Below are 20,939 nucleotides of genomic sequence, written 5' to 3'. Positions count from 1 at the left end.
ATGGGACACAGGGGGTATCTAGCTAATGGGCCCCTGTCTGAAGCCCTCTATCTACCATACTCAATTCAAAGTAGGCTAAGGCGACATCCTAAGATCTCCTTCCTGAAGCAGGTTTCTCCTTCTGAATCTCTTGGGCAGGAAAGAGGGGAGGGTCAAAGGTTCTTTCTGAGTCTTGTTTTTTACTAAACAGCTTAAATCAATAACCCCCAAAGCAAATTTAGGTGGCAGAACTTTGGTCCCTTCAATATGCTGGCCAAATTCATCTTACTTGTTTAGATTCAACATAATGCAGCTGTACGTAAAACTAAGCCTGTGATTGGAAAAGTGGAGATAATGAAAGAGCAAAGCCCTGGTCCTAGCCCTGGCTGCCCACTGGCACGATCTGCTGAGCTGAAAACAAAACATATGTCTAGGCCGCTGTAATCATCATCTCTGGAGATGTGGAGAATCACTGGATTAAATAGAGGCTACCATGAGTGTGGAGTTCGGGGGCTACTAAGAACCACTGAATGAGGTTATATGGAAATCAGCGCTTTAACTGAGCAAGTCCCCTGTATCTCTGATACTGGACTGCAAGGACAGTCGTGGCTGATCTGGTCCTACTTTCCCAGTAGTCCTGTTTTACATTTGGAGATCTGGTTATCCCAGGGAAGATCACTGCATTTTACCCACAGCCATTGTGACTCCTGTGACCAAAGCTGCTGCAATCAAGGCCGCTCTGGGGACTCTTGGTGGGAACAGGGCAAAGGTGCTGTCTTCCCTGCTGAGTGTGAAAGCAAGCTGCCCTAGGAGTGCTTTTAGCCAGCTGGGGACCCCAAAGGGAGTCGGCTGTAGTACAAACACAGCAGAGAAGAAAGACAGGCATTGTTGGGCTGCTAGGTCAGCCTCATCTCAAGCTAGCTGCCTCAGGGCTTTCTGACACCATGAGCTGATAAATTCCATACTCAAGCTTATTTTTCTGTTAGTTGCACTTTATGTAGGTAGCAATAACAATGCACGAAGCAGCATGCCTGGTATTTCTTTCTATTTCACAGGAAAGTAGCAAGTATTTTGCTAGAGCCCCTTCCTAGCCCTTCTAGAACCAACAGCCCAAGGCTGACTCCCCTGTAAATAGCCAACCAGAGCAGAGCGGTAGCTCCTCTTCTTCCAAAGTCATAACCAGGGTCTCTCACTTGCGGTGACAGTCTTAGGTCCCCCTTGGTAGGTTGCAGAGGTGGATCTACACCAGCATCGCCCCCGCAGCTCTGCCCCCGCCACTCTGCTCACACACTTGGCCTCCTCAGCACCCAGAAGGCCTCTCAAGCTGCCTCCATTCCTCTCCCGCTGCACCGCCCGGCCCTCTTCACATTGCTGGCTTTTCTCCAGCCCGGTAAGCCTTCATGTTCCATTCCTCGTGCCCCCACCTGCCACACCTTCTCCCTTCTCTCCACGGCAAACCCCACCTATCCCTCAAGGTCCAGCTCAAAGGCCCCTCTCCCTTTTCCCAAGGCAGGGTATGGGTAACTTCCTTGGTCCTTTCCGTATTCTTTCATCATAAGGCTCATCACATGTTAGGGTCGATGTGTTCCCACGCCAGCTGCGCCCACCAGACCGTGGGTGCCTCAGGAACAGGCCTCTATCTTTTTCGTTTCAGTATAAAGTGATGGTTAAACAAACTGGTTCTGGAGGTAGGCTCCCAGCTCTACCGCTTATTAGCTCTTTCACCTTGGGTAAGATACTTAACTTCTCCTGGCCTCGATTTCCTCGTCTGTAAAGTGAGGATTAAAGATAGTATCCATATCATGGACGACTGTTAGAATTAAACAAGGTACTGCATCTCAAGTTCCCTGCCCTGCACGGGTTAGCTATGACGACGACCATTACAATGGCAACAAAGATAATTAGTGCCCATCCTAGTGCCTTGCATGTTCTAAGTACTAAGTACTCATGGTTGAACTTGAACAATGACCAGATTTCTTAACCCATAATTCAATCACAGAGAGGCAAAGGCTATTCTCTCATTATTGCTGTGTCCCAAAGACTTTGACTCCAAGGGAAGTGGACCAGAGGAGACCTTTGAAAGGGCTTCCAGCTCAGCCTCTGCGGCTCTCAGTAACTAGGTCACTTCTGAACAGATCTTATAGCAGCCTTTTCTGTTCTGCATGCAACCATTCTGAAGTGTTTCCAAATTCACTAATTTCTGGGCTCCAAACAGCCTGATTTTTTTTTTTTTTTGCTTGTGTAAATAGTTTTATTTTAAAACTTTTCTTCTTTTACTTATTCTTTCCATAAAAATCTAAACAGCACAAAAGGGGAAATTAAGGCATTCCTTCCCCAATCCTAACGTCAGAGGTAGTTGCTGCTTACAGTGTCCTGTGGTATTCCTTTCCACATTAACTTTTTTAAATTTCAGCCTTATTGAGATGTAATTGACATATCACTGCAAAATATCTAAAGTTTACAACTGGGTGAGTTTTGACATGTGTACATACACCTGTGAAACCATAACCATGATCAAGATAATGCACCTTCCCTCACTCCTCAAAGTGTCCTTGTGCTCCTTTGTAATCCATTCCCAACACCCACCAACCCTGTCCACAGGCAACCACTGACCTGCCCTCTGCCACTGTAGATTAGTTTATACAGTTTAGAGTTTTATGTAAATTAAAAAGCACAACAGTTACTCTTTTTTTGTCTGGCTTCTTTCATGAATATAATTACTTTGAGGTCCATCGTGCTATTGTGTGTATCAATATTTCAATCCCTTTTTATTGCTGAGTAATATTGCATAGTATGGATGTACTTCAATGTGTTTATCTATTGATTATTGATGGACACTTGAGCCATTTCTAGTTTTTGTCTATTACAAATAAAACTGTTCTAAATGTCTGTGTACAAGACCATGTAGGGGAAGTTGGGGAGCTGGAGGAGGTATGTAGAGGGGGGATAAATGGTGACAGAAGAAGACCTGACTTGGGGTGGTGAACACACAATACAGTGTACAGATGATATGTTGTGGAATTGTACACCGAAATCTGTATAATTTTGTTGACCAGAGTCATCCCAACAAATTTGGTAAAAAGGATAATAAATAAATAGTTTCTCCAAAAGACTATGTAGACATATAAGCCAATCTTATATGAATAACTGTTTAAACAACAGCAACAACTGTGAGTGACTGAGTAGCGATAGTGGTAACGTGTGAGCTAACATTTTTATAAAATCTTAAACATCAAATTATCTAAATATTTAAAAAGAAAAATCATTGAGTTGACTGCAAAACTTAGAATTCGCCAGTCCAAGTTTCCACCGAGTACAGACCCAACTCCAATGTCATCACTTCTAGGAGGAGTCCAGAGTGAGTCACAGGCTATCTTAAATACACTTTGCAAGAAACTGAAACACTGTCATGAAACTCCCTGAGGGCAAGGACTTTGGTCACTGCCATATTCCAGCCATAGACCCTGGACACACTCACGCGAACACACACACATGGACACACACTTTTTTTCTGAGCAGCTCATTCCATTTTGGGACAGTTCCAAACAGTATCAAGTCTTTCCTGATGTGTAGCAGATATTGATCAACAATTCTTATTCTAATTATACCCTCTAGAGTCATATTTTCCACATGAAACTAAACATATTTAAAAATGCAGATCCTGATTCTTTAACCATTTGTGTTAAGGTACAGTTTAATTTAGGACTATGGAGGAACAGAGTTTGCCATCCCAAAATATGCCTCTTTGGGATAGAGATTATTTTAAGCTGGTTATTTTTAAGAAGCAAGACTCAGTGAAACCTTTGACCCTCCCTCTAAATGCCTAAAAGAATTTGGATAGAGGACCTGCTCCAGGATCATGCACCCTGACCTGGTCATCCTTCCCAAAGGCAGGGTGCACAGAGGGGAAGCATATGGGTACTGCTCGGTCTGTGTACAAATCTTAATTACAGTTGTATGATTTAGGACAAATGCTTAATCTTATTATGCCCCAGTTTTTTGACTTGTGAAATGATAGGGATAGCTATCACACAAGATTTTTGTAAAAACTATATGAGAAAATGTATACTAAAGCCCCTTAGAGTGTTATGGTCATTGAATATCCCACCATTTTTTAAGGAACTTCCTACAGAACCACACACCAAACCATATCCAGAACTCCTGATGTGGCCAGCCAGGAGACACTTCTTTCTTTTTCATTTTCTGTTTGCTTGGTTTCAGCAGTTATACTGGAAATAATGAAGACCCATCTCAGGGATTTTCATAGGATTTTCTTTCAAGCCATCACCCAAAAGCTCATTTCCTTAATGATATCAACTTACTCTGTAAATGTCTTGGTTTGGGGTAATTATTCCAAAATAACAGTATCTTTTAAAACCTTGACTCTGATATCTAATTCATTAAATTTTGCTCCCAAATTTGTCATCTACAAATTTAATTAAAATGCTTTCTTAAATCCCTGATAAAAACATCAAATGGGCCCTGGCCGGTGTGGTTCAGTTGGTTGGAGAGCCATCCTGTGCACTGAAAGGTTATGGGTTCAGTTCCCAGTCAGGGTACATACCCAGGTTGCAGGTTCAATCCCTGGTGGGGGTGCGTGCAGGAGGCATGACACTGAAGCAGGAGAAATGACACTTAAGTGGAGGGAAACCAAACCTGGAGGGGACCTATCACTCCTTGAATTTGTTAGTCCACTCGCTCCCTAGGGGACCCTCTATCAGAGCTGGCTCCGTGACCTTCAACCTGTCCAACCCACAGGCCCCCATGCTTACAAGGCCCTCACACTTCATGTTCTGCAGTCACCTTCTTGAAATTCTTAATAATTTTTGAACAAGAATGCCTATATTTTCATTTTGCTCCAAGCCCCGCAAATTATGCAGCCACTCACACCCTTTTTAAAAAATTGAGGTATAGTAACATATTATATTAGTTTCAGGTGTACAACATAGTGAGTCAATGATGGTATATATTGTGAAATGATCACCACAGTAAGTCTAGTTAACATCCATCCTCACAGTGTTAAATCACACTCTCTATTAACCATTTTTCCTCCTTAACCTCCTACCTGCCCATGTTTGCAGAGACCAGACCACTCTCGTGAGCCAAAGTATCTACGATTATGCCCTTTCTTCTTGGAGTTCTGGTCCAACCCCAGGCACAAACTGGCTTCAGGGATGCAGCCCTGCTCAGGATAAGGACAACCAAGTAGGTTATTTACGAGAGATGAAATTGTCCTTCAAGTGCCATAGCCAGTAAGCAGTGCATAAAGTACTTTAATACAAATAGACAACCAGCAGATGTCTGGGGGCTTACAAATAAAATTATCCAAATGTAGTTATCTGAAGATCCAGATGTTTGGTCCCATGTAGGCCCCAAACCAAGCAAACAACCAAATTTGTACCTAAAGATCTCTCTGTTAGTCGTGGGGCTTGGCATCCCATAGATTGACTTACTCTGTACATGAGAATGTTTGGGGGAGAGCTAGAGTGTTTCTACACTCCCGTCTTCATCCCTACTCTTCATCGCCCCCCTTCCCTCCTCCTTCCTTCCTCCCTTCCTTTCTAGCTCCTTTAGGGCAGTATCAGGAATTTTCCAGATCTGACCCTGCAGGTATCTCCGCAGGAATCCTATGCTCTGCAGAAATCCAAAGGGTGAGGGGTGCAGGGGTCTGGCCCGCTGGCGGCCAGCTCCAATCAGAGCTGGGAAGGGGCAGAAGCCAGAACCAGGAGGAAATGGGTCACTGCCCCGGGCTGGCAGCAGCAACTGCTGTGCTCGAGCTTTTCTCCTGGGAACAAAGCGTTGCTCTCTTCACCAGTGACCTGCATGAACCGTGATTCCCAGCAGCAGTAACGTGGGGCAATAAAGAAGGGCTGACTCCACATCGGTGGAGTATGAGTGCCCTGGCAAGGGAAGAAAGACGAAAGGCACGGTGCTTTCATGGGGACCAAAGAAACAGACTCTGAGAAAATGAGATTTTTTAAAAATCTGAAACTTGACCAGCTGCCCCTAGATGCCTCCACACCAGAAGTTCCATCCTTTTATTTTAATCCCTCTTCCTATTTTAAACACCCCTCTTTGCAAGGGGGGTAAGGGAGGGGGAGTCAGGGGAAACCGTGGCTGCAGAGCCCCATCACACGGGAGCGTGGGATCACGGGAGCTGGTGGAGATCTTGGCAGAACCCCGCTGCTGGGGTTGGGTGGGTTCTGGAAACACCCACAGAACTGGCTGCCTCTTCCTTCCCTGCAGACCAGATCGTAACAAGATTCTCCCACTGGCTGAAGCGGCGCCTTCTTGACCTCTCAGCCTCAGTCCCGCCTTCTCCCGCACCGGCCCCAGGGACTCTCTCCCTCGGCAGTTCCCGAGTCCCCGGGGTTATTTATCCGTTGGCAGCAGAGGGCGATCTGGCCCCGGAGAATGACCAGGTCAGCTCCCCGCCTCCAGGCCGGGTTGCTAATGACTTGCAGCTCCATCAACATAAAGCTAACTCTTCACAAAGGAGCATTGTCACCAAGCATTTTCCTTCTCGGTCCTGAAAGCCCCGCAGCCCCAGCCGGCCCCTTCCCCCGCCCGCCTGCCTTCACTCTCGCTCTTTCCTCTCCCAACCTCTTGGAGGCAGCAGGAAATGAACACAGTCCACAGCGGAGAAAAACAAGCCCCAGGGCCCTGCCGAGAGAAACTGCGGGGCATTAGCAGCTGCAGGAGATGGAGGCAGCTGTGTGTGTGTGTGTGTCTAAACTTTCCTATACAAAATAATCACCTGGACACTTGTTAAAATACAGCTTCCAAGGCCTCACCCAGGAATCCTGATTTGCATTCTTAACACTCACGCGGCCAGTTGGTGGACCCCATTTTTCAGTAGCACTGTTATACATCGAATGCACTGAATAGACTGCGTAGATCTGGGCTCTGGACTTGCTTGGATAAAATCCTGATAAGATGAACTCACCCAGAACAGTCAGTCCAGATCCTCCAAAGTCCAGGCCAGAAGGTTCCATAGATCACCCTACTGCTGCTCCCTCCCCTTGGCAAAGGAGCAGAGAATGTACCAACCCAGCTTTGTCTGGAGGAGGCTGGTTTTCCATTGACTGTTTCTTTCATCTCAACTGTCAGGATAATCACAGTAGGTGCTCCCTTCACCCCCGGGCAGGAGATGAAGATTCTACCTACATAAACCCCGCTGTGTTTCAATAGCTTATGCCCAGAGGCTTCTGTCCTCAGACCCCTGAAAACCTCAGAACCTCAAGAGTCATGAGACTTGTGGAATGAACTGATTATCCTCAAGAGAGTTAAGCACCCAGAGGCACTTAGAGTGATTCAAGGACAGCCATTCACTTGTGTTTTCACACCAGGAGATAACAAGACTGAGAAAAGTATCAATGGGTGTTTCTTATCACCCCCAATCTCCATTTATGACATAGGCAAAAATGGGGGGGATACTTCCGTTTTTTCACTCTAAGTTCCTCCAAATGGCAAGCCATTCAGCAAATACTGTCTGAGCACCTACTCTGTCCACATCCCATGTTAGACAATGAGGATGTATAGTCTGAGAAACCTAGTCCTAGCTCTCAAGGAGCCCCCATTTAGTTGGAGAGACAATTATGCACAAACAAATGTCCCGAGATGTAGTAAAAGCACTAAGATAGCAAAAACCCCTCAAGGCCATCAGTGGGCAGAGAAGGCATCCTGAAAAAGGAGGTTGCACTAAGATTTCAAGGAGGAATATGAGTTCACCAGGAGACAAAGGGGCAAGGCTGACAGAAGGGGCCATTTGAGTCTTGGGGTCTGGAGACAATTGGGGTAATGCTGAAATACAAAGTACAATCTGAGATAGGGGCTTCTTTCATAGAACCTGGTACTTCAGCCCACTTTGAGCATTCATCACCACTGGTGAGCTCAAAAGGGAGCCCAAGGGAAGCTCTGTATCATAAACCTTCTAAGAACTGTCAGCAGGAGGTGTTTTCCCTGCTAGGTTCCCTCATCCCAGGGAAGGGTGGGGGTACTTTTCCCTCTGGACAGCCACTGTTTGAGCCAGAAGAGGCTCACGGGTGTAGGGTCTGAAGCTCAGTTTCCTCGTATAGAACAGTCTACTTGGCTCTGGCAGCTAAGGGGCTAAGAGCTCTACAGAAGATGAACAAACAGGCAGAAACCTCAAAAGGGCCAAGAAGACAAGTTTGTGAGCACAAGAAAGCCACCCCCATGGACTCCAGAGTGACTCAGCAGGACCTTGAAGGGGCTGGAGGTTTTGCAAATCCGGTGGGGTAGGGACCGAAGCACACTGCTTGCTTACTGTGACCATGACCCAGTTTCTTCTCCTGGGCAGGGGTGGGGAATCCTTCCCAGATCCTCAGTACCTCTCTCACTCCTCTCCAATCCTGCTAAATGATGCATTGTTCTAGGCTATAGAAGCCACTGGCACATCAAAGGGACATGTCCACAACTATTTTAATCAAGGAGCAGTACATACTTCCTCCACTCTTTGTTCATTAGGAGACAAATTTCCAATAAATTTTCACTTACAGAAGGCCAATAATTGTATTTTAGAGCCCTTAGAACTCTTTAAGCTTACAATGAAAAATGCTAGATGTCAACTTTAAAATGTATAGGTGAGTACATGGTTTTTAAAAACTCTTTTAGGAAGATGCATGAGAAAAACAGTGTCAGGCTAGTGTCAGTTCGGAGGTAGAAATCTGTAAGGGCTGTGACTCAGAACCAGACTCTTCCAGGAAAGGGCCAGACCAGCCTTCAGCTTCCTCTTCAGCCACTTCTGTCCCAGGTCCCAGAAAGGAGCACCAGTTACTCACCTTGGAGTCACACAGCCTCAGGTGGCTGCTGAATCAGCCTTGTACACAAATACCTGGGTGCCCTTGATGATTGGAGTTAGTGGGTAATGGGAGGCATTTCTGACTACTGACCAGTACTCAAATTTTAAAGCTCAAGATCCCCTTTGATTCTAAATAATAACAAACTCTTATACCTTCCTTTAATTTGAATTGACGCCATGTTTGGGATTAAAACTTTTTTTTTTTTAAATCAAATGCCAATTTTTAAAAAAATTGATTTTTGAGAGAGAGAAACATCGACTTGCTGTCCCACTTATTCATGCATCATTGGTTGATTCTTGTACGTGCCCTGACCAGGGATCAAACCTGCAACCTTGGCGTATCAGGATGATGCTCTAACCAACTGCACTACCCAGCTAGAGCAAAATATGTTTTCACTTTATACTGATTTGCCCCCTTGGGAAGATTTGGGCTCCTGCAGACAATTATTCCACCCTTTTATCCAACCTGCCCCAGACTCCATTACAACACACACTTCTTGGCTTCAAGAGTGTGGGGGGTACATGCACAGACCGTCGAAGAAGGACAGAAAGAGGTGTGAGCCAGACACCCAGCAGTTATTAGGCCCAGTGCCGGCATATACATGTAGATGCACCCGGGTGGGGGTAGAGAGGAGCTGGAAAGGGGCAGAAAGAGGAGTGACACATAAGGAAAGGAGAAGAGCAGGCGTGGGGCTGGGGGGAAGAGCTCAGAAAACGTCAGTGTCCTTCCCAACTTGAAATAAAGGCAACAGACAGGTTAGAGATTTAAGGCGGGAAAGGCGGGGAAGGATTCTTTGAAGGATTTCTATTTTGTATCTTGTGGGTGCTCTTTGGTTAGTTCCTCCTTTTCTATAGTTAGTTTACTGTTTTGTGCTATTATAATTGATCTCTCTTTAAGCCAGAAATTCTTTTTAGCATATTCTCTCTCACATATAACAATCCTAAGAAAGAACTATTTATTTCTATGAGATGCAGAAGTTATGCAGATAGCGAGAAAAAGCAGGAACTGAAATCTGCCCGTGACCCTCTTCAGAGCCCCCTCCCCCCCCCATTGCCTTCACTTGCACCAAAAGCGGATCGAATTCAATTAATTAGCTAGAAGCTCCAGGCGTCATCCTCAAGGCAGGAGAATGCCCAGGATGGCCGTTTCCCTCAGTGCTTTCTTCCTCTCTTACCATCCCTCCCTCTCCCTCATCTCCGAGGTGCTCAGCTCCCTCTGCCATCGCATGGAGCCCTCCAGGCACCACTCGAGCTTTCTAACACGCGAGGCTGGAGCAGGGATTTCCAACAGTCGTCCAAGACTTTCGCCACCTCGCACTACCACGGCTCCAAGAAGGGGAAGTTGTCTCTTTAACAGCATTTGACACAGAGATTCACTGTGCGTGACTAATAAGGAAGGCTTTGTGATGCTCTGCCAGTCAGCATAGGTAGCTAGATATTAATAAAGGAAGGGGGCGAAGGAAATCAGACATTACGCAGCACAATCTCCTAGGGAGCACAGGCTTGCTTCCCTAGGAAGTTGCAGCTTCACATGCTCCCCAAGGAACTACCTTCCACACAGATCACTGGGGGAGGGAGAGAACAATAAAGGGGAGGTAAACAAATGCGCAGTAGGAGCCAAAAAGTGACCACAGAGGCCTGTCAGTCTAGCCTGGAAAAAGAATAGATTGGTTAGGAGATGGACCCATCAGAAGCCTGTGAAAGCTCTGGAAGTTGATTGGTTATTTTGAAAACGCTCCTGGTCCTTCCCAAGCCCGAAATAATATAATCCCAGCTACCAAAGAGCTTCCTCTCTCTCTTGCCTGGTGGCACGCACTTGCCATGTTTGTTTGCGTGTTTCTCCAAAGCAGCCCTGTGGCCCTAGCAGCCCCCTGGGGCCTGTGGCAGACCATGCAGGCTCCAAGTGCGTGCCTGGACACAGCGCCGGCAGAAGTGCAGCCGGGAAAACAGACTAAGCTGGCCGGCTGGGAAGAAAGGTTGAACTGAAAACTAGCTTGGGCATAGCACAGAATCTCTGGACACTGGCCCTGATGAAGGCAAGATTGGATTTTTCCCATGGTGCGGTGAACGGAGATGGGGCGCTGGAAGCCCAGCACTCCTTTGATTTTGCATCTGGCACCACAAATAAATCTTATCACCAGACCTCACTTTCCGTTGTAGATCCCCGAAAATACTTTTCTCGAGACACGGCAAGGACCCCACCTCACTCAAGCACCTGTCCTTTTTATCCCTCCACTGCCACAACCGCTACAGAAGCTGCCTTCAAGCACAACTTCAACCAAGTCACTCCTCAACTGAACATCTGTGGGAACTATGAAATTAGGCACAGACTTCACATAACCTCTCCAATGTGAACCCAGTTTGTCACTCGTTCCTCTCTGATGTGTCAGATTGCTGTCCCCTGAACTCATCCTGAGCTTCGGCTCCTCCATACCTTTCTTTATTCTCTGTCTGGAATGTCCTCTCTTCCCTCCCATCTCAAAAGTGGATCCTCGCTTTGCAGCTTCCCCTAATCCTCTAATTCCTTCAACAGTTCTTTCACCAGACACTGGGCCCTTACCATTTGCTGCCTGGGGTTTAAAGTTCTTTGTAAATTTGTTTTGTTTTGTTAACCAGTTATCAGATTAACTCCTTAAGGGTAGGTAGACAGGATGTCTCCCTCTGGATGGTACCCTCTACCAGCACTTAAAATGCACTCAGAAAGTGGGTGTGGAATTGAGCCACAGCTGAACAACCCTTCCTGCTCGCTCAAGGCCTTGTTCATAGTTCTCCTACCAATACCCTGCAAGTGAAACAGGACTGATTCTTCCTGTTTGAGCAGGAAACTGAGGCCCAGAGGGGAACGGGGTCGGGAGTGCAAAACTGATGACTCTGCTTGTCATTCTCTTGTTTAGTCTCTCTTATCTCCAGGCCACACTGACAGCCTGGAATGGATTTAAACCCTGAATAGCATCCGAGGGTCCCTAGGCCTGGATGAAGTAATAAGTCTCTTTAACTCCCTCCTAAGAGAGATTTTTTTTTTCTTGGTAATATATGTGGATTTCAATTTATTTCCTTAAACAGACGAACAAGCAAACAAAATTACAAGCATGGCTGGAACTTTGACCCTCCGCCAATAATTTTTTTAAATGAAAAGAGGAAAAGGAAATTTAGCCTCAGAGAAATTTACTGCAGTGTAAAATCATACACACGTTTAAAATTCAGTGTTTTTCTTCTCTGGAAATACCCTGGACAGTCTGTCTCTGCTGTTTTTCATCATACAAACTGTTTTGCTTGCAGGCAAGTAGGGGTAAATATAGCAGCAGTATCTGATGTAACATTCTCTGACCAGGCCTGAACATGTCCTTAACACTGTCCCTTCAAAACGGAAGAGGCGAGAAAGTATGCCCTTGCTACTGTATATAAAGAGAAACTCCTATTCCCAGCCATTATCAGGGTACAGCAGGGACTGCTGAGTAATAAAGAATAAAAATAAAGAAGTGAAAGCTGCTACTGACTTGTCAGGCTTCCTGTGTTTGGCTGTCTCTGGAAGATGGGCAGAGCCAGACCCAGGCAGTCAGCAGTTCTTACCGAGGTGAAAGGGGCCTGACACCCTGCACTAGGAACCACATGCGGTCCAACTTCCAGTTCTGCCCGTTGCCTTTGGAAGTGTCCTCCCTAAAATGTTTTGTAGTTACTGAATCCGACTTTCTCCTCACTCTTTCCAGTCTCTTTTTGCTTAGGGTAACTTCAGGTTAGCAAGAATGATACTTTGAAAGTGGCCCAGAAGACATCAAAATGAAAATAACTGTGGTTTTCTCTGGTAAGAGGACTTGTGTGGGTGAAAGAGTAAGATGAGGGGCTGGGGGCTGGGAGGAGGGGAGGAGGGCAGGAGGGAGAATGGCCCGGGAATCTCTGCTCTATATCGGTGGACTCTTCACAATGAGAATGACTTAGTGAATTACATGTGTAAATCTTTTAAAAAATATATGCATCTTTATTGATTTTAGAAAGAAAAGAGAGATAGAAACATCAATGATGAGAGAGGCATTGATCAGCTGCCTCCTGCACACCCCTTACTGAGGATCGAGCCCACAACCAGGACATGTGCCCTGACCCAGAATCAAACCATGATCACCTGGATCGTAGCCTAATGCTCAACCGCTGAGCCACACTGCCCGGGCAGAGGTATAAATCTTTTAAAAAAGAAAGGAAAGAAGGAAGGGGGCGGCAAGGAGGGAAGGAGGAACTGAGAAACAGTTCACCTGTAATTTATACGTGAAACTTGATTTAGGCATATTATGAACTCTAAATTAGCCCCGAGTAAAATATCTGTTTGGCAAGTTAGCTGTGATTATCTCATTTCCAGTGTCTAGGATAATGTCTCAATTCTCATTTAAAAATTTTATACCCCCAGTCCTGGCCAGTGTGGCTCAGTTGGTTGAGTGTCATCCCATGTACCAAAAGGTCGCCAGTTCGATTCTTGGTCAGAGCACATACCCAGGTAGTCGGTCAGCGCACGGGTGGGAGGCAACCGATGGATGTTTCTCTCACACATTGATGTTTCCCTCTCTCACTCCTTCTCCCTTCCTCTGTCTCTAAATATCAATGAAAACATATTTTTAAAAATAAAAATAAATAAAAATTTTATACCCCTAATGTAAAATCTAAATTATGCACCACACATTAATATATAATTTATATACATGTAAATTATTTATAGTAATTATATTTATAAATATAATTTATACACACACACACAGAGTTTTCCTTTGTCTACCGATTACTTTGTTTGCTTGTGATGGCTTGTGTGCTTAACTGTTTGAAGACCACTCATCAAATTGTTAGGGGGCAGAAATATTAATCATGCTCTGTTACCTGTGATTGTTCTGTTCTGAGTACACCCTGGGACATGGGAGTTAACCTTGGAATGATTATCGTGGGAAATTAACAATTTTGTTCTCGAAACAATGGAGTTCCGAAGGCACCCAGTCCGCATCTCCTCCACCTAGATGGAGGAGCCCTGCCCTTTTGCAAACCCCCTGCTCGCACTGAACCACTATACTCATTCTTATTCATTTTGCCTAGTTCCATGCCTGTAATTCCTTTGCCTTCTTCCCCATGTAATCTTTGTCCTTCTGCCCAATATAAGCAGCTGTCTTATGCGGGAATGGGGGGTAGAGCAGATTCTCTGTGGACAATCCTCCTGCTCTCCCATACTGCTAGCATTATTGGAATAAACTCTCATATATGATTCAACCTTATCTCTGCTTAATTGGCTGAAGTAGTGACAGGCAGCCTGGACCCACTGTGTCCAGTTTCATATTCAAGAGTAATTCTGTGCTAGGAGTTAATGTATACATTAATGTACGTAAAATCCCTCACACAGCACCTGGCATAAGCTAGTTGCTCTATCAAAACTAGGACCCTTAATCTTCTCCCCTTTGCCCACAGAAGAGGACCAGACTGACCTCGAAGAATTTAAATGTGTAAGCATCTGGCCTAGGAAAGTTGGAGCTAAAAAGTGTCAGATATTATTTCACCAATTCTCATCTTAAGACAGGGAAACTGAGGCCCAGGGAGAGCTGCATGTCTAATAACAGTTACAAATCCACTGAGTGGAAGAGCTAAGTATCTTAATGAACTCCTAAATTTCCACTTCTACCTCTGGCTCATTTCTAAACTAACTAAAATGACTAAATTACTAGTTTTTAGGTTAACTGTCTTCTCTTTTCCTTTCTCTTAGTGTGTCTAGTTCAGAACTTGAATTTTACAGCTAGATTTGCCTGTAGAAGTAAAACTTCAAAGGAGATAGACATGCAATAAAATCTTTAATAATCAAATTAAGTACCGGGCTAACTACATTCTGACTTCTCCCAGATCACAGGAGAGTAGTGAATAGCAGATGTGCTTTGTTATTATTATTAGCATTATTACCATTATTAACATCCTCATAATCATCAGTTTGGCTTCTGTGTGTGAACTGAGTTTTAACAATGTGTTTTAAAAGCCTGAACAGCTTCTCTTGCCCTGAGGGAGTAAATCGACATCCAGGTGGCTCCTCAAAGCAATAATATGCAGGTGGCTCCTTGTGGTAGTAGTGATCCAGGAGGACTTCTAGGGGGAAGCCCCCAGGCCCAGCCTGCTGCCTGAGGGGTGGAGCTGCTGCAAAAGTTTAACTAATCTCCATCTAGATTAGAAAAACAGCTCTCCTGTGGCATTCGAGCACAATTTAGAGAGGCCAGAGACATTCACAGCCTGAGACTCTGTGTCTGCCTTAAAGCACTCTGAGAGGTAGGGATCTCAATAACAGTCAGGTTTTACAAAGTTAATAGGAAATAAAACAAAAGCAGAAAGAAGAAGGTGGAAAGGAAAAAAAAGACACTAATGCGGCTTGATAGCTGATGTGTCCTGGACACATCTTATATCTCTCATCTCACTTTTCCAGTCTCCCCAATAATAAGATTTATCTCCATTTTATAGAAACTGAAGCTCACAGGCCAGGCATGTCCAGGATCTGACAGCAACAAAGTGGTAGAATCAGAAGTTGAACCCATACCCTTTGACTCCTGACCTAGTGAGTGCACCTTCCACAGCTCCACGTGGGGAAACTGAATCCCAGAAAGAGAGAGAAAGAGAGAGAGAGAGAGAGAGTTTAATCCTCACCTGAAGCTATTTTTTCCAATGCTTTTCAGAGAGTGGAGAGAGTGGAAAGGAGAGAGAGAGAGAGAGAGAGGAACATGGATGCGAGAGAGACACATCGACTGGTTGCCTCCCACACCCACCCCACCTGGGGCTGGGGATCAAGCCTGCAACCAAGGTACGTACCCTTGGCTGGAATTGAACCTGGGGCCCTTCAGTCCTCAGGCTGATGCTCTAACTACTGAGCAAACAGGCTAGGGCCCAGAGTGTGTTTTCTAAGTTAAATTTATTGGGGTGACATTGGTTAATAAGATGATACTGGTTTCACGTGTACGATTATATGATACATCATTGCTCTGTATATTGCTCTGTATATTGCATCATGCACTGTATATTGCATTGTGTGCCCACCACCCAAAGTCAAATCTTAGGGCACCCTATATATGACCCCTTCACTATCCCCGCACTCCCAGAACGTTTTACATGATCTGCAAGGTCACATAGCTACTAAACAGCAGGACTGTCAATTGTCTGTGACTCAGATCTCAAGCTTGAAGTGACACTGTGTGTTTAACATGATGTTTTATTTGCTGATGAAAAACAAATGTGGAAGAAAAAGAGGTAACACATAAATGGACCTCTTTAGATGGGATTAGTTAACTTGAATTGGGGGTGTAGTTTGCTGGAAGAGGGCCCTAAACTAAAACGACATGCTATGAAATCACAAATCAAATGAACAAATAGGGCCTGAAATTAGGTAAATCCAGGAGGCTATGCTGACCAGAGAACAAAACCTAAAATTTCTCTTCGTGGCCTTAATCAAGTCTTTAAAACAACAACTTAATTTTTTTTTAAAATAAAATTGTGATAGGCAGTGAGACAGGCATGAGCAGAGCAAGGATGATGGGCCAAGTACAGGAGGACAGGAGGTCACCAGGATGAAAAGCCCTGGATGCCTAGCAACGACAACTGTAGGGTAGGACCTCGCCCGCAGGGTGGCCTTTCCTCCCCTAGCATATCACTGGTCATGTGGTTTGGATCCCCTGACCTTTCCTCCCTAGAGATGACATCTAGGCCTCACTTGTATTTCAGCTCCATGCCCAGAAAAGCAACAAAACCAGCCAAGGCTGATCCCAGGACCAGCCACATTGGATAAGGACCCCCTGCCCTGGAGCCGACCAATCAATCCGTGGAGACCACAACTCTGACAGGACACACCTGGAAAGCTGCTGAATATTCTATTGAGATCTTTCCCTGGGACCGCCCCTGAAATCTCCACCCTTAAAACCCTTAGGACAGAGGACCCAGTGAGCTCTCCCTCCTGGGAGCATGCCGGTGCCCTCCCCTTCCCCTCCCCCTACCTCAGGCACAATACCATTAGCTTCCTCACTCCCAAGCTCCAGGTCCCTTCCTTTCCCAGTGCCCTTCCTTTGCCTCTATAACTTGTTTCCTAAGCCCATTTCTTGTAGGAATTACTTTTTCTACCTCTGTGATTAATGAAATAAATGTTCTCTTATAGTTTGGGTCTTGGCTCTGAATTCTTTCCTAGCCAGAACCCAAGTACCGAGGTTGCTGAACCCAAGTCCGATCTGACCCCACCGGACTAACACCCAGTGCCATTCATGCCGCCTACAACAAAATGACCCACGTTCATAATACGAAATTCAAAAGATATAACATGAAAAGTCACTTTCCCTCCTCTGACCCCCCCAGCCAGCTTGACCACCATAAAGTATATCCAGAAGATTTTGATTCAACCTAAACCGTGAGGGTTTTAGGGGTTAGAGGGGGATGCTCTTTACATGGTAGGATTTGAGAAGTGGGGAAAGATGCAAAGCTCTGTCTAAAATAGATCTGCACTAGTCTGGCACCACCTTCCCCTTGGGCCTCACAGGAAATTCCTCCCAGTGAGGATAATCCTTACAGTTAGCAAAGGTGGGAACATTATTTCCAGAACTACACAGGAAAAGGGTAACTGTCAAACTCAGTCATTTCTTACTCAGAGGCATATCTGTTCATCAACCTAATTCGGTGATTTTGTTCTCTCCGCTCTTCCTCACAACAAACAGCCTTCTGGGGAAGCTCTAAGGCAAATCTGATTTCAGGATTCGAAGTGTAATTCGCTTTCCCACGGCCCCACGTTGTCTGGAAGAGCCGGCTGGGCACAACAGGTTTCGCTAACGGGTGGAACGCGAGGGATTTACAGTCTCGAGGCTTTCTCCTCTCCCCAGTGCCCTGTTTCTGACTCTCAAGAGCATAATTTATGAAGACTCTTGGCCTTCGCTCCCTTCTGAAAGAAATGCAAAGAAAAAGGTGGGGAAGCTCTCTTCGGAGGCTACCAACTCTCCACCGCTAATCTGATCTTTAGGTTTACAATCTAAAGAGTCAAGGGGGCAGAGCTTACACCTGTTCTGTCTCTGCCTTTCCAACACGGAACTAAGGCTCGGCCCAACACTATTGCTCTTCAAAGATTCTGTCCTGTTTCTACCTGTTTCTGGCAAACTCCTCCAACAAGATCTGCCCAGGCAGTTAGCTTCACCTCTTAACTTGGTTTTGGTCTCTATTGAAATTGCAATTAGGAGCCATTATCTGCTCCTGAATGGGCAGATTTAAATGCCCCTTCTCAGTCTTTACTGGCTCCCAGAGTAGCCTATTGAATTTATTACTACAAACCACACCCTAAGGGATGGTTCCTTTACTTTTTTTTTTTAAATAAAAAGAAAAAGATTAATTACATGAACACATAGCAACAATAATACGGTTCCAAATAAAAGGCAGAAAAAGTCATCCATAATGCCACTACCCCCAGAAAGATAAAGATTTATATAATTCATCTTGTAAAATGTTATGCAACTTTTGAAAACAATGAGATAAATCTATAGGTATGGGGAAAAAACCCATAGTAATTACAAAGCCAGTAGCATGATGCGTAATAATCATCATGCAATACTATCTGTGTATTTTTATAGCTGTACATTATGCTGGGATATGTGTGCAAATTTTCTGGAAGGACACACAAGACACGGTCAACAGTGGTTGCTTCTAGACTCTAGAAAATGAGAATAGCTGATAGGAGAAAGGACTTGACTTTTCTGAATTGACTGATTTGCTAACCATGCGAGTGTATTTAATTTAAAAAATACAAACACTTAATACAAAAGTTGTGCTTATGCACATTCTCTGGATTAATAAAATTTTTAATTAAATGTCTATACGTGTAACATGTAAAGTTCATTAACTATATTAATATTCAAAAAAGTTTTATTGCATGTGAAAAGTATTTGAAGATTAGATTTTATTTCATTCTACATAAATTCACAAGATTGTATGAACATTTTTATTATTTTTAAAATTTTATTATTATTATTTTAACCCTCACCCAAAGACATACTTAGAGAAGGGCAGGGGAGAGAGATCAATTGGTTGCCTTCTGTGTGCACCAACTGGGGATCAAACCCGAAACCCAGGCCTGTGCCCTGACCCGGAACTGAACCCCCAGACTTTTTGGTGTACAGGACAACACCCCAGCCAACTGAGCCACCCAGCCAGGGCTGTATGATAATTGTTTAAAATTGATTTTATAGAGAGAGGAAGGAAGAGGGAGAGAGAGAAACATCAATGTGAGAGAAACAGAGATCGGTTGCCTCCCATACACACTCCAACCGGGGACCAAACCCGCAACCTGGGTATGCGCCCTGACCAGGAATTGAACTGGCCACGTTTTGGTGCACAGAGCGAAGCTCAACCAGGACAGCCACACCCACCAGGGCTTGTATGATAATTTTTGACAAATGATAACCAAGCATAATTTTAACATTGTTTACTCATAGCTTAATCATTTCCCAAAAAAAATTATACTAAATTCTGTCAAAATTTTATAACAAATTTTGATATTTGCTTTGGGATATGATTGTATCTTTTAACATGCGAATGTGATACTACCTAGACTCTCAAACGGTAACAATGCCTAGAGCAGAAGAGGCTCTTCAGGTGGGCTTGGGAAGCATAAACTCCAAACTATATAAAAAATAAATGTGTCTCTCAGTCTGCCTATGATACTGGATAAAAGGCTATCTGATATGAATAAGGAATGATGAGCTCATTATGAGGGGAAATTGTTGACAGGAATTCACTACCCCTTTCTGATGAGACAAAGTCTATGCCTTGCTTTTCCCTGCCTCTAGCTACCTGCTCTCACTGCTGCCCTCCCTCCTTACCTTGGCTTTGAAGCCCAGGCCATCCTTCAGCGGTCTGCTGATGGACCCTGTAAGATGCGCTTTTCTTTCCATCTGCTTCACCAAGAGAAATACTTTTTGAAAAGGTGAATTTGATGGTGAAATATATCTCAATAAAAAAAAAAGATAATTTTCATTTTGGAAGAACCAACAGGTAGGACATTTTTAACAGGACAGAGGTGTGAGATAATGGGATGTCCTGCCTCTTTGAACGAGTCAAGACTTCTAGTCGTAAATACTAAAAGACAGTGAAAGAAATCACCAGTGTGATTGCAAACCACAAATGGAAACATGAACATTATCGACAGCAGGAAAAGCATAAGAAGGTGAAATGTATTGATTTTTCTAGTGTGAAAAAGGACTTCTTTTAAAGAGAGAGGACTGATCAAACCTGCTTAGTTTGAAGTAGTTGCCTATCTAGAGAGTAAGACTGGGGAGTAGAGTTATTTTTTCTCATTATAAATATTCAGTACTACTTTAAAATTTTGTCCATATAATACAATAACTAAATTTTACCCCCAAAATGTTTTTCATATAGTAAAAAAAAAAAAAAAAAAAAGACACTTTAAAAACTATGGTGTGAAAATCTTCAAAGATCCCTGGAAGATTTTGACATAGATTATTAAAAGATGTTTTATGAACATTTAAAGGAATTGAGGCTAGGTAGGCCAACATGAGTCTACCAAGGGCAAATTCATTAACAAATATTTATTGTGCACCTACCAGGTCCCAGTTTCTGTGCAAGGTACTGGGGATGAAGCAGAAACCAAAACAGGCTCGTTCCTGCCCCTTGTGGAACTTGAATGAGGAAGACAGATAACAACACAAATTACAGTGTTATTACAACTTGTGATAAGAGCTATGAAAGAAATTACAGGGGCCCTGGCTGGATACTCAGTTGGCTAGAGCATCGTCTCGTACACCAAAAGGTTGTGGGTTCAATTCCGGTCGGGCACATACCTAGGTTGCAGGTTCAATCCCTGATCAGGGCCCATAAAGGAGGCAACCAATCAGTTTCTCTCTCACATTGATGTTCCTCTCTCTCTCCCCCTCCCTCTCTCCCTTTCTCTCTAAAATCAATAAAAAAGTCGTCTGCCTCCCTCTTCATTACTCCCTATGGTGCTGCCCTTTTCATTTTCCTTATGCACTTAAGTAAAATTATCTAAATCATTTTTTTGTTTACCATGTCTTATCAACTAGAATGTAAATTCCAGATGAGGGTGTGGATCTGATCTGTTTTGTTCACTGCTCTATACCCAGGCTGTACCTGGAACATAGTAGAC

At 44.3% G+C, this 20,939-nt stretch overlaps 1 long non-coding RNA gene across 2 annotated transcripts in view; it reads right to left on the bottom strand.

Annotated features, from left to right (window-relative positions):
• LOC107545300 (uncharacterized) overlaps positions 1–20,939 on the bottom strand; it is a 34,584-nt gene that overhangs the window by 7,069 nt on the left and 6,576 nt on the right. The window contains exon 1 of one of the 2 annotated variants that reach the window (XR_015716097.1): positions 20,380–20,657. The exons of the other annotated variant lie outside the window; for it this stretch is intronic. This is a non-coding gene — a long non-coding RNA (uncharacterized LOC107545300). Of the gene's footprint in view, positions 1–20,379; positions 20,658–20,939 lie in introns of those variants that run through there. 2 annotated transcript variants of the gene reach the window in all.

Source organism: Miniopterus natalensis, chromosome 19 (genome assembly GCF_054644295.1).
Source record: "Miniopterus natalensis isolate mMinNat1 chromosome 19, mMinNat1.hap1, whole genome shotgun sequence".
NCBI lineage: Eukaryota > Metazoa > Chordata > Mammalia > Chiroptera > Miniopteridae > Miniopterus > Miniopterus natalensis.
This window is presented reverse-complemented; position numbering and strand designations above follow the sequence as displayed.